The 15,000-nt window shown below is 41.0% G+C and overlaps 1 protein-coding gene across 1 annotated transcript in view; it reads left to right on the forward strand.

Annotated features, from left to right (window-relative positions):
- tmem39a (transmembrane protein 39A) overlaps nt 1-15,000 on the forward strand; it is a 35,770-nt gene that overhangs the window by 1,157 nt on the left and 19,613 nt on the right. The window lies entirely within an intron of this gene.

A 15,000-nucleotide genomic window follows, 5' to 3' on the forward strand; every position in this document is an offset into this window, starting at 1 on the left:
ACCTTCACGTATGTCCATCTTGTCTCCACTAACTCCTTCTAGAAACTTCTAGCTGCACCTTTAGTCACCTCACCTTCACGTATGTCCATCTTGTCTCTACTAACTCCTTCTACAAACTTCTTTAGTCACCTCACCTTCACGTATGTCCATCTTGTCTCCACTAACTCCTTCTACAAACTTCTAGCTGCACCTTTAGTCACCTCACCTTCACGTATGTCCATCTTGTCTCTACTAACTCCTTCTAGAAACTTCTAGCTGCACCTCACCTTCACGTATGTCCATCTTGTCTCCACTAACTCCTTCTACAAACTTCTAGCTGCACCTTTAGTCACCTCACCTTCACGTATGTCCATCTTGTCTCCACTAACTCCTTCTAGAAACTTCTAGCTGCACCTTTAGTCACCTCACCTTCACGTATGTCCATCTTGTCTCTACTAACTCCTTCTAGAAACTTCTTTAGTCACCTCACCTTCACGTATGTCCATCTTGTCTCTACTAACTCCTTCTAGAAACTTCTAGCTGCACCTCACCTTCACGTATGTCCATCTTGTCTCCACTAACTCCTTCTACAAACTTCTAGCTGCACCTTTAGTCACCTCACCTTCACGTATGTCCATCTTGTCTCTACTAACTCCTTCTAGAAACTTCTTTAGTCACCTCACCTTCACGTATGTCCATCTTGTCTCCACTAACTCCTTCTAGAAACTTCTAGCTGCACCTTTAGTCACCTCACCTTCACGTATGTCCATCTTGTCTCTACTAACTCCTTCTACAAACTTCTTTAGTCACCTCACCTTCACGTATGTCCATCTTGTCTCCACTAACTCCTTCTACAAACTTCTAGCTGCACCTTTAGTCACCTCACCTTCACGTATGTCCATCTTGTCTCTACTAACTCCTTCTAGAAACTTCTAGCTGCACCTCACCTTCACGTATGTCCATCTTGTCTCCACTAACTCCTTCTACAAACTTCTAGCTGCACCTTTAGTCACCTCACCTTCACGTATGTCCATCTTGTCTCCACTAACTCCTTCTAGAAACTTCTAGCTGCACCTTTAGTCACCTCACCTTCACGTATGTCCATCTTGTCTCTACTAACTCCTTCTAGAAACTTCTTTAGTCACCTCACCTTCACGTATGTCCATCTTGTCTCCACTAACTCCTTCTAGAAACTTCTAGCTGCACCTTTAGTCACCTCACCTTCACGTATGTCCATCTTGTCTCTACTAACTCCTTCTACAAACTTCTTTAGTCACCTCACCTTCACGTATGTCCATCTTGTCTCCACTAACTCCTTCTACAAACTTCTAGCTGCACCTTTAGTCACCTCACCTTCACGTATGTCCATCTTGTCTCTACTAACTCCTTCTAGAAACTTCTAGCTGCACCTCACCTTCACGTATGTCCATCTTGTCTCCACTAACTCCTTCTACAAACTTCTAGCTGCACCTTTAGTCACCTCACCTTCACGTATGTCCATCTTGTCTCCACTAACTCCTTCTAGAAACTTCTAGCTGCACCTTTAGTCACCTCACCTTCACGTATGTCCATCTTGTCTCTACTAACTCCTTCTAGAAACTTCTTTAGTCACCTCACCTTCACGTATGTCCATCTTGTCTCCACTAACTCCTTCTAGAAACTTCTAGCTGCACCTTTAGTCACCTCACCTTCACGTATGTCCATCTTGTCTCCACTAACTCCTTCTAGAAACTTCTTTAGTCACCTCACCTTCACGTATGTCCATCTTGTCTCTACTAACACCTTCTAGAAACTTCTAGCTGAACCTTTAGTCACCTCACCTTCACGTATGTCCATCTTGTCTCCACTAACTCCTCCTAGAAACTTCTAGCTGCACCTTTAGTCACCTCACCTTCACGTATGTCCATCTTGTCTCCACTAACTCCTTCTACAAACTTCTAGCTGCACTTTTAGTCACCTCACCTTCACGTATGTCCATCTTGTCTCTACTAACTCCTTCTAGAAACTTCTAGCTGCACCTTTAGTCACCTCACCTTCACGTATGTCCATCTTGTCTCCACTAACTCTTCCTAGAAACTTCTAGCTGCACCTTTAGTCACCTCACTTTTACGTATGTCCATCTTGTCTCCACTAACTCCTTCTAGAAACTTCTAGCTGCACCTTTAGTCACCTCACCTTCACATATGTCCATCTTGTCTCTACTAACTCCTTCTAGAAACTTCTAGCTGCACCTTTAGTCACCTCACCTTCACGTAGGTCCATCTTGTCTCCACTAACTCTTTCTACAAACTTCTAGCTGCACCTCACCTTCACGTATGTCCATCTTGTCTCCACTAACTCCTTCTAGAAACTTCTAGCTGCACCTTTAGTCACCTCACCTTCACATATGTCCATCTTGTCTCTACTAACTCCTTCTAGAAACTTCTAGCTGCACCTTTAGTCACCTCACCTTCACGTAGGTCCATCTTGTCTCCACTAACTCTTTCTACAAACTTCTAGCTGCACCTCACCTTCACGTATGTCCATCTTGTCTCCTTCTACAAACTTCTACATGCACCTCACCTTCACGTATGTCCATCTTGTCTCCACTAACTCCTTCTACAAACTTCTTTAGTCACCTCACCTTCACGTATGTCCATCTTGTCTCTACTAACTCCTTCTAGAAACTTCTAGCTGCACCTTTAGTCACCTCACCTTCACATATGTCCATCTTGTCTCCACTAACTCCTTCTACAAACTTCTAGCTGCACCTTTAGTCACCTCACCTTCACGTATGTCCATCTTGTCTCTACTAACTCCTTCTACAAACTTTTTTAGTCACCTCACCTTCACGTATGTCCATCTTGTCTCCACTAACTCCTTCTAGAAACTTCTAGCTGCACCTTTAGTCACCTCACCTTCACGTATGTCCATCTTGTCTCCACTAACTCCTTCTAGAAACTTCTAGCTGCACCTTTAGTCACCTCACCTTCACGTATGTCCATCTTGTCTCTACTAACTCCTTCTAGAAACTTCTAGCTGCACCTTTAGTCACCTCACCTTCACGTATGTCCATCTTGTCTCCACTAACTCCTTCTAGAAACTTCTTTAGTCACCTCACCTTCACGTATGTCCATCTTGTCTCTACTAACACCTTCTAGAAACTTCTAGCTGAACCTTTAGTCACCTCACCTTCACGTATGTCCATCTTGTCTCCACTAACTCCTCCTAGAAACTTCTAGCTGCACCTTTAGTCACCTCACCTTCACGTATGTCCATCTTGTCTCTACTAACTCCTTCTACAAACTTCTAGCTGCACCTTTAGTCACCTCACCTTCACGTATGTCCATCTTGTCTCTACTAACTCCTTCTACAAACTTCTAGCTGCACCTCACCTTCACGTATGTCCATCTTGTCTCCACCAACTCCTTCTAGAAACTTCTTTAGTCACCTCACCTTCACGTATGTCCATCTTGTCTCTACTAACTCCTTCTAGAAACTTCTTTAGTCACCTCACCTTCACGTATGTCCATCTTGTCTCTACTAACTCCTTCTAGAAACTTCTTTAGTCACCTCACCTTCACGTATGTCCATCTTGTCTCCACTAACTCCTTCTAGAAACTTCTAGCTGCACCTTTAGTCACCTCACCTTCACGTATGTCCATCTTGTCTCTACTAACTCCTTCTAGAAACTTCTAGCTGCACCTTTAGTCACCTCACCTTCACGTATGTCCATCTTGTCTCCACTAACTCCTTCTAGAAACTTCTTTAGTCACCTCACCTTCACGTATGTCCATCTTGTCTCTACTAACACCTTCTAGAAACTTCTAGCTGAACCTTTAGTCACCTCACCTTCACGTATGTCCATCTTGTCTCCACTAACTCCTCCTAGAAACTTCTAGCTGCACCTTTAGTCACCTCACCTTCACGTATGTCCATCTTGTCTCCACTAACTCCTTCTACAAACTTCTAGCTGCACTTTTAGTCACCTCACCTTCACGTATGTCCATCTTGTCTCTACTAACTCCTTCTAGAAACTTCTAGCTGCACCTTTAGTCACCTCACCTTCACGTATGTCCATCTTGTCTCCACTAACTCTTCCTAGAAACTTCTAGCTGCACCTTTAGTCACCTCACTTTTACGTATGTCCATCTTGTCTCCACTAACTCCTAGAAACTTCTAGCTGAACCTTTAGTCACCTCACCTTCACGTATGTCCATCTTGTCTCTACTAACTCCTTCTACAAACTTCTAGCTGCACCTTTAGTCACCTCACCTTCACGTATGTCCATCTTGTCTCTACTAACTCCTTCTAGAAACTTCTAGCTGCACCTTTAGTCACCTCACCTTCACGTATGTCCATCTTGTCTCCACTAACTCTTCCTAGAAACTTCTAGCTGCACCTTTAGTCACCTCACTTTTACGTATGTCCATCTTGTCTCCACTAACTCCTAGAAACTTCTAGCTGAACCTTTAGTCACCTCACCTTCACGTATGTCCATCTTGTCTCTACTAACTCCTTCTACAAACTTCTAGCTGCACCTTTAGTCACCTCACCTTCACGTATGTCCATCTTGTCTCCACTAACTCCTTCTACAAACTTCTAGCTGCACCTTTAGTCACCTCACCTTCACGTATGTCCATCTTGTCTCTACTAACTCCTTCTAGAAACTTCTTTAGTCACCTCACCTTCACGTATGTCCATCTTGTCTCCACTAACTCCTTCTAGAAACTTCTAGCTGCACCTTTAGTCACCTCACCTTCACGTATGTCCATGTTGTCTCCACTAACTCCTTCTACAAACTTCTAGCTGCACCTTTAGTCACCTCACCTTCACGTATGTCCATCTTGTCTCCACTAACTCCTTCTAGAAACTTCTAGCTGTACCTTTAGTCACCTCACCTTCACGTATGTCCATCTTGTCTCTACTAACTCCTTCTACAAACTTCTTTAGTCACCTCACCTTCACGTATGTCCATCTTGTCTCCACTAACTCCTTCTACAAACTTCTAGCTGCACCTTTAGTCACCTCACCTTCACGTATGTCCATCTTGTCTCCACTAACTCCTTCTAGAAACTTCTAGCTGTACCTTTAGTCACCTCACCTTCACGTATGTCCATCTTGTCTCTACTAACTCCTTCTACAAACTTCTTTAGTCACCTCACCTTCACGTATGTCCATCTTGTCTCCACTAACTCCTTCTACAAACTTCTAGCTGCACCTTTAGTCACCTCACCTTCACGTATGTCCATCTTGTCTCTACTAACTCCTTCTAGAAACTTCTTTAGTCACCTCACCTTCACGTATGTCCATCTTGTCTCTACTAACTCCTTCTAGAAACTTCTTTAGTCACCTCACCTTCACGTATGTCCATCTTGTCTCCACTAACTCCTTCTAGAAACTTCTAGCTGCACCTTTAGTCACCTCACCTTCACGTATGTCCATCTTGTCTCCACTAACTCCTTCTAGAAACTTCTTTAGTCACCTCACCTTCACGTATGTCCATCTTGTCTCTACTAACACCTTCTAGAAACTTCTAGCTGCACCTTTAGTCACCTCACTTTTACGTATGTCCATCTTGTCTCCACTAACTCCTAGAAACTTCTAGCTGAACCTTTAGTCACCTCACCTTCACGTATGTCCATCTTGTCTCTACTAACTCCTTCTACAAACTTCTAGCTGCACCTTTAGTCACCTCACCTTCACGTATGTCCATCTTGTCTCTACTAACTCCTTCTACAAACTTCTAGCTGCACCTTTAGTCACCTCACCTTCACGTATGTCCATCTTGTCTCCACTAACACCTTCTACAAACTTCTAGCTGCACCTTTAGTCACCTCACCTTCACGTATGTCCATCTTGTCTCCTTCTACAAACTTCTACATGCACCTCACCTTCACGTATGTCCATCTTGTCTCTACTAACTCCTTCTACAAACTTCTAGCTGCACCTTTAGTCACCTCACCTTCACGTATGTCCATCTTGTCTCTACTAACTCCTTCTACAAACTTCTAGCTGCACCTCACCTTCACGTATGTCCATCTTGTCTCCTTCTACAAACTTCTACATGCACCTCACCTTCACGTATGTCCATCTTGTCTCCACCAACTCCTTCTAGAAACTTCTTTAGTCACCTCACCTTCACGTATGTCCATCTTGTCTCTACTAACTCCTTCTAGAAACTTCTACATGCACCTCACCTTCACGTATGTCCATCTTGTCTCCACTAACTCCTTCTACAAACTTCTTTAGTCACCTCACCTTCACGTATGTCCATCTTGTCTCTACTAACTCCTTCTAGAAACTTCTAGCTGCACCTTTAGTCACCTCACCTTCACGTATGTCCATCTTGTCTCCACTAACTCCTTCTAGAAACTTCTAGCTGCACCTTTAGTCACCTCACCTTCACGTATGTCCATCTTGTCTCTACTAACTCCTTCTAGAAACTTCTAGCTGCACCTTTAGTCACCTCACCTTCACGTAGGTCCATCTTGTCTCCACTAACTCTTTCTACAAACTTCTAGCTGCACCTCACCTTCACGTATGTCCATCTTGTCTCCTTCTACAAACTTCTACATGCACCTCACCTTCACGTATGTCCATCTTGTCTCCACTAACTCCTTCTACAAACTTCTAGCTGCACCTTTAGTCACCTCACCTTCACGTATGTCCATCTTGTCTCCACTAACTCCTTCTACAAACTTCTTTAGTCACCTCACCTTCACGTATGTCCATCTTGTCTCTACTAACTCCTTCTAGAAACTTCTAGCTGCACCTTTAGTCACCTCACCTTCACATATGTCCATCTTGTCTCCACTAACTCCTTCTACAAACTTCTAGCTGCACCTTTAGTCACCTCACCTTCACGTATGTCCATCTTGTCTCTACTAACTCCTTCTACAAACTTCTAGCTGCACCTTTAGTCACCTCACCTTCACGTATGTCCATCTTGTCTCCACTAACTCCTTCTACAAACTTCTAGCTGCACCTTTAGTCACCTCACCTTCACATATGTCCATCTTGTCTCCACTAACTCCTTCTACAAACTTCTAGCTGCACCTTTAGTCACCTCACCTTCATGTATGTCCATCTTGTCTCTACTAACTCCTTCTACAAACTTCTTTAGTCACCTCACCTTCACGTATGTCCATCTTGTCTCTACTAACTCCTTCTAGAAACTTCTAGCTGCACCTCACCTTCACGTATGTCCATCTTGTCTCCACTAACTCCTTCTACAAACTTCTAGCTGCACCTTTAGTCACCTCACCTTCACGTATGTCCATCTTGTCTCTACTAACTCCTTCTACAAACTTCTAGCTGTACCTTTAGTCACCTCACCTTCACGTATGTCCATCTTGTCTCCACTAACTCCTTCTAGAAACTTCTAGCTGCACCTTTAGTCACCTCACCTTCACGTATGTCCATCTTGTCTCTAATAACACCTTCTAGAAACTTCTAGCTGAACCTTTAGTCACCTCACCTTCACGTATGTCCATCTTGTCTCCACTAACTCCTTCTAGAAACTTCTAGCTGCACCTTTAGTCACCTCACCTTCGAGTCGGACTAGATGACCAAATATCCTGTTTTCACTTTCTACTCAGTTAACTCTTCCAACTTTTTCACCATGAACATCATCTTATCACTTCTAAATAGTCATCATGAACATCATCTTATCACTTCTTAATGAGTCAAACAGACATTTTCTCTGCACGTTTGTCCTTTCACACAACACACATACACTTAGTTCACCTAATAATGTTTTCTATTTGCCTCAAAAACCAACAATAAATGAGCTGACAGCATGTAAAGTGCCTTTTTGAATATATTACAACTAGTAGAAGTCAGTTTTTCCTGGTTTATTTGGGTAAGCACTCCATTTATGTTGAAATAGCTTGGCTCCAAGTTCCGTATTTATTGTCGTCACTTTCACCTCACTCTCTCGGCTTCCGCCTGCTCCCTTCTATAAGCATCCTCAGTGTATTCAGCTTCAAAAGATACGGTTGCGAATCCTCATTTGTCCAATAATAGTCGTCTTTGTTGTCTGTTACCAAGTCTGCCATGATTAGAAGACACACGCGCCTTTGTTGCCAGATGTGCGTTGCTATGGAAATGGAAAATCAAAATAGTGTCTGTTACTACATTATATATATATACTTGCCGTGTATATTGTACATATTACATATTGTTATGAAGGTGTCTGTTACTACATTATATATATACTTGCAGTGTGTATATTGTACATATTACATATTGTTATGAAGGTGTCTGTTACTACATTATATATATACTTGCAGTGTGTATATTGTACATATTACATATTGTTATGAAGGTGTCTGTTACTACATTATATATATACTTGCAGTGTGTATATTGTACATATTACATATTGTTATGAAGGTGTCTGTTACTACATTGTATATATAATTGCAGTGTGTATATTGTGCATATTACATATTGTTATGAAGGTGTCTGTTACTACATTATATATATACTTGCAGTGTGTATATTTTACATATTGTTATGAAGGTGTCTGTTACTACATTATATATATACTTGCAGTGTGTATATTGTACATATTACATATTCTTATGAAGGTGTATGTTACTACATTATATATATACTTGCAGTGTGTATATTTTACATATTGTTATGAAGGTGTCTGTTACTACATTATATATATACTTGCAGTGTGTATATTGTACATACTACATATTGTTATGAAGGTGTATGTTACTACATTATATATATACTTGCAGTGTGTATATTGTACATATTACATATTGTTATGAAGGTGTCTGTTACTACATTATATATATACTTGCAGTGTGTATATTGTGCATACTACATATTGTTATGAAGGTGTATGTTACTACATTATATATATACTTGCAGTGTGTATATTGTACATATTACATATTGTTATGAAGGTGTCTGTTACTACATTATATATATACTTGCAGTGTGTATATTGTGCATATTACATATTGTTATGAAGGTGTCTGTTACTACATTATATATATACTTGCAGTGTGTATATTTTACATATTGTTATGAAGGTGTCTGTTACTACATTATATATATACTTGCAGTGTGTATATTGTACATATTACATATTGTTATGAAGGTGTCTGTTACTACATTATATATATACTTGCAGTGTGTATATTGTACATATTACATATTGTTATGAAGGTGTCTGTTACTACATGATATATATACTTGCAGTGTGTATATTGTACATATTACATATTCTTATGAAGGTGTCTGTTACTACATGATATATATACTTGCAGTGTGTATATTGTACATATTGCATATTGTTATGAAGGTGTATGTTACTACATTATATATATGCTTGCAGTGTGTATATTGTACATATTACATATTGTTATGAAGGTGTCTGTTACTACATTATATATATACTTGCAGTGTGTATATTGTACATATTACATATTCTTATGAAGGTGTCTGTTACTACATTACATATATATTTGCAGTGTGTATATTGTACACATTACATATTGTTATGAAGGTGTCTGTTACTACATTATATATATACTTGCAGTGTGTATATTGTACATACTACATATTGTTATGAAGGTGTATGTTACTACATTATATATATACTTGCAGTGTGTATATTGTACATATTACATATTATGAAGGTGTCTGTTACTACATTATATATATACTTGCAGTGTGTATATTGTACATACTACATATTGTTATGAAGGTGTATGTTACTACATTATATATATACTTGCAGTGTGTATATTTTACATATTACATATTGGTAAAATAATATGTAAAATGTCTTTAAAGTAATAATATAAACCTCCAGTGTAACAAATGTAAAACAATAATGTACAGTTTAATGTATTTTGACTATTACATTATGGGAAGCAATGTCCTCAACAGTGGTCGTTTTTTTTATACCAGTCTGGAAAATGTTGTTTCTCAGAAAAGTAAACTAACAATAACTTCTAATAATGTAAATACCTCACAGATATCTTTTCTGTATGCACCTGGGATAGGCTCCACCCCCCGCGATATCAGACCAACATCAGAAAAAATAGATATATGGGTTGAGGATGCATCAAGTAGCTTTTTAGTTTACTCGTATTTCCTGCGTTGAACATTTTCTTTGGATGGTTTCCATCCGTGCAGCGCGACGAGAGCGGCTGGCTCGGTGTCGCCTTGGAATCGCATGAAACTAAAGTGGCGCGCTTCGCATTGCAGACTGCAGACTTTCTTACCTCTGCCAAAGAGGTTATGTCCACCTGGGCTTGTTTGTTTGTTTGTTAGCAACACAACTCAGCCAGTTATGGACACATTTAATGTCCTATAAACCATTTATTTGATCTACTACGACTACCAACACACTTCATTCACTTCCTGCTTACGGACTTCCACGCCGTTGAGGATTCTGGGAAATGTAGTTTATTTTCGGACACAGCCAAGGCTAAAACGCTAGAAAAAAACTACACTCATCAAGTTTTGGTTTGATACCGTCACACGTCATGGTTTTATTGAGAAGACTTTATAACTAAAATACTGCAGTATTCATAATACCGTTACATCCCTAATAATAATTAATATTTTATTGACCTATGGAAAATGACATGTTTACAATATTTACACACTCCTTGTAGTAAAAGACACATTTTAAACAACAAGACTTTATTCTTCTGTTGTGGACATGACTTCAGAATCATTGTTGACTTTGTCCTTTTTTGTTTGTTTTTTTCTGTGGAAACTTTCCCAATTCCCAGCCCACCTGGACTCAAACCTCAGCTTCCCCACAGCTGCTCTTGTCACACGTCAGTGTGTGTTGGAATCATACAACAACATACTTCCATATAAACAACATACAACAACATACTTCCATATAAACAACATACAACAACATACTTCCATACAAACAACATACAACAACATACTTCCATACGAACAACTGATTGCAATAATGTAAAATTGTTTTAACTATTAAATGAACCAAAAATATGACTTATTTTTATCGTTGTGAAAATATTGGACACAGTGTGTTGTGATGCAAGTGTAAGCCACTGTGACACTATTGTTCTTTTTTTTATTCTTTATAAATGTCTAATGATAATGTCAATGAGGGATTTTTAATCAGTGCTATGTTGAAATTGTAACTGTTGTTGATAATATTCATTTTTGTTTCACTACTTTTGGTTTGTTCTGTGTGGTGTTTGTGTCTCCTCTCAATTGCTCTTGTTTATTGCACTTCTGAGTGTTGCTGGGTCGGCTTTGCTTTTGGAATTGGATTGCATTGTTATGGTATTGCTGTGTATTGTTTTGTGATTGATTAATTAAAAAAAAAAGATTAATGGAAAAAAACACCCCTAGCAATTAGTGTTATTTAATGAAGATATTTGATTTGTGTACGCATTAGAGATGCGCGGATAGGCAATTATTTCATCCGCAACCGCATCAGAAAGTCGTCAACCATCCGCCATCCACCCGACCTAACATTTGATCAGAACCGCACCTGCCCGCACCCGCCCGCACCCGCCCGTTGTTATATATCTAATATAGACGATGCAAGGCATTAGTGAGGTTATAAAGCTTTTGCCTGTTAAAGAAAGGAGACTGATCCAATGCAGCACAGACATTCGCGTGCCACGCTGTCACGACCCAGGCGCACACCAGTGCGCAATCATATGGGAGCCGCGCTGACCGCACCTCCAAGCGCGTCTTGCTGCCGGCGATGGCCGGGTATGGGCCCGACGCTCCAGCGCCATCCATTTTCAGGGCTAGTTGATTCGGCAGGTGGGTTGTTACACACTCCTTAGCGGGTTCCAACTTCCATGGCCACCGTCCTGCTGTCTATATCAACCAGGGTGAGCCCCACCCCCTTCGTGAGCGCACTGCGCGCGGAGTGACCCCTGTTACGCGCCCCCGGCAACAGGGGTGGCGGGCAGGTAAGCTGCGCGGGCGGAGCGCGCGGAGTGACCCCTGTTACGAGCCCCCGGCCACGGGGGTGGCGAGCAGGTAAGCTGCTTACCTGCTGCGCGTGACGCCGGCCGCGGCGAAGGCGGACGAGGCGGGGTGTGGGCGCGGTGGTGACCCTGGACGTGCGTCTGGCCCTTCTCGCGGATCGCCTCAGCTACGGCTCCCGGTGGGGCCCTCTCGGGGGAAGGGGCCTCGGTCCCGGACCCCGGCGAGGCGTCCCTTCTCCGCTCCGTAAAAGTGTCCATCTCTTTTTTTTTTTCTTCTTCTGTTGTGGCATATGCTGCAGGTGCCTGCTCGTTTTTTGTATGTGGGTAACAACATTTAACTATGTATATATATTTACCAATTGGTTTAACTGCCACCCGCCTGAATCTATTTAAAATCTTTTTTTTTTTTTATTTCAACCGCCCGACCCGACCCGACCCGCGGATAAAATCTAATTTTTTTAAATTTCATCCGCCCGATCCGCGGATAATCCGCGGACTCCGCGGTTGTGCCCGCAAACCGCGCATCTCTAGTACGCATTGATTTTTAAGGATGGTCCTGGTTCTTACACAGGCCAGGCTTCTCTTTATGATGGCGAGCTAAGAAAAAAAAAGCATCTAGTCCAAGGGTCGTTCTTGGGAGATTCCAGCCAGGAACCCCAACACCTGTTCTGTCTGGGCTGGTAGGAGGCTCTCCAGCCCACCCTCTACACATTTTCACCCTTAACCGCAGCACATGGACTGTACCGCTTTACTCTCCAAGAACTGTATTATCTGAGCTGAGATTTAAACAAGATCCAGAGACACTATACAGGTAAAAGCCAGTAAATTAGAATATTTTGAAAAACTTGATTTATTTCAGTAATTGCATTCAAAAGGTGTAACTTGTACATTATATTTATTCATTGCACACAGACTGATGCATTCAAATGTTTATTTCATTTAATTTTGATGATTTGAAGTGGCAACAAATGAAAATCCAAAATTCCGTGTGTCACAAAATTAGAATATTACTTAAGGCTAATACAAAAAAGGGATTTTTAGAAATGTTGGCCAACTGAAAAGTATGAAAATGAAAAATATGAGCATGTACAATACTCAATACTTGGTTGGAGCTCCTTTTGCCTCAATTACTGCGTTAATGCGGCGTGGCATGGAGTCGATGAGTTTCTGGCACTGCTCAGGTGTTATGAGAGCCCAGGTTGCTCTGATAGTGGCCTTCAACTCTTCTGCGTTTTTGGGTCTGGCATTCTGCATCTTCCTTTTCACAATACCCCACAGATTTTCTATGGGGCTAAGGTCAGGGGAGTTGGCGGGCCAATTTAGAACAGAAATACCATGGTCCGTAAACCAGGCACGGGTAGATTTTGCGCTGTGTGCAGGCGCCAAGTCCTGTTGGAACTTGAAATCTCCATCTCCATAGAGCAGGTCAGCAGCAGGAAGCATGAAGTGCTCTAAAACTTGCTGGTAGACGGCTGCGTTGACCCTGGATCTCAGGAAACAGAGTGGACCGACACCAGCAGATGACATGGCACCCCAAACCATCACCCAACCATGCAAATTTTGCATTTCCTTTGGAAATCGAGGTCCCAGAGTCTGGAGGAAGACAGGAGAGGCACAGGATCCACGTTGCCTGAAGTCTAGTGTAAAGTTTCCACCATCAGTGAGGGTTTGGGGTGCCATGTCATCTGCTGGTGTCGGTCCACTCTGTTTCCTGAGATCCAGGGTCAACGCAGCCGTCTACCAGCAAGTTTTAGAGCACTTCATGCTTCCTGCTGCTGACCTGCTCTATGGAGATGGAGATTTCAAGTTCCAACAGGACTTGGCGCCTGCACACAGCGCAAAATCTACCCGTGCCTGGTTTACGGACCATGGTATTTCTGTTCTAAATTGGCCCGCCAACTCCCCTGACCTTAGCCACATAGAAAATCTGTGGGGTATTGTGAAAAGGAAGATGCAGAATGCCAGACCCAAAAATGCAGAAGAGTTGAAGGCCACTATCAGAGCAACCTGGGCTCTCATAACACCTGAGCAGTGCCAGAAACTCATCGACTCCATGCCACGCCGCATTAACGCAGTAATTGAGGCAAAAGGAGCTCCAACCAAGTATTGAGTATTGTACATGCTCATATTTTTCATTTTCATACTTTTCAGTTGGCCAACATTTCTAAAAATCCCTTTTTTGTATTAGCCTTAAGTATTATTCTAATTTTGTGACACACGGAATTTTGGATTTTCATTTGTTGCCACTTCAAATCATCAAAATTAAATGAAATAAACATTTGAATGCATCAGTCTGTGTGCAATGAATAAATATAATGTACAAGTTACACCTTTTGAATGCAATTACTGAAATAAATCAAGTTTTTCAAAATATTCTAATTTACTGGCTTTTACCTGTAATTGAGTTGGAACACACACAGAGCTATTTCAATTTTTGGGCAGAATTATTATAGTGTTCCCAACGTTAAAAGGATAAAACCATTGTTTACAAATTTGGTAAATAAGTAACCAAAAAATTTATATTTTGTTGTTTTCTTATTGTACCGAAAATGAACCGAACCGTGACCTCTAAACCGAGGTACGTACCGAACCGAGATGTTTGTGTACCGTTACACCCTTAGTAACTGCACATTGTCCTTCAAACAAACAAATACAAACAAACAAAACTGAGGCAAGCACTAATGAAAATGATCAAAATTAGGGCTGCAGCTAACGATTATTTTTCTATCGATTAATCTATAGATTATTTTTTCGATTAATCGGTTAATCTATAGATTTTTTTTTCCGATTAATCTATAGATTATTTTTCCTTTTACCGATTATTTTTTTTATTTAAAATGAAGAGGAAAAAATAAATGTAGGCCAGTTTTTTCAAAAGACATGGCTTTTATTTACAAAAAAAAAAGTATGGCCACTCAGTCAACATTGACAACAACATGACAAAATATTCTGTAGCAATGTAAACATTTAAAACTTTTAACATTTAACAAAATTAAAAGTAGCTTATTTGCTTTTTAATGTGCAAATATAAAAGTAAACATCCAGTGCAAATCGTAATATTCTGGAATAGTATAAG

Source organism: Nerophis lumbriciformis, linkage group LG15 (genome assembly GCF_033978685.3).
Source record: "Nerophis lumbriciformis linkage group LG15, RoL_Nlum_v2.1, whole genome shotgun sequence".
NCBI classification, from domain to species: Eukaryota; Metazoa; Chordata; class Actinopteri; order Syngnathiformes; family Syngnathidae; genus Nerophis; species Nerophis lumbriciformis.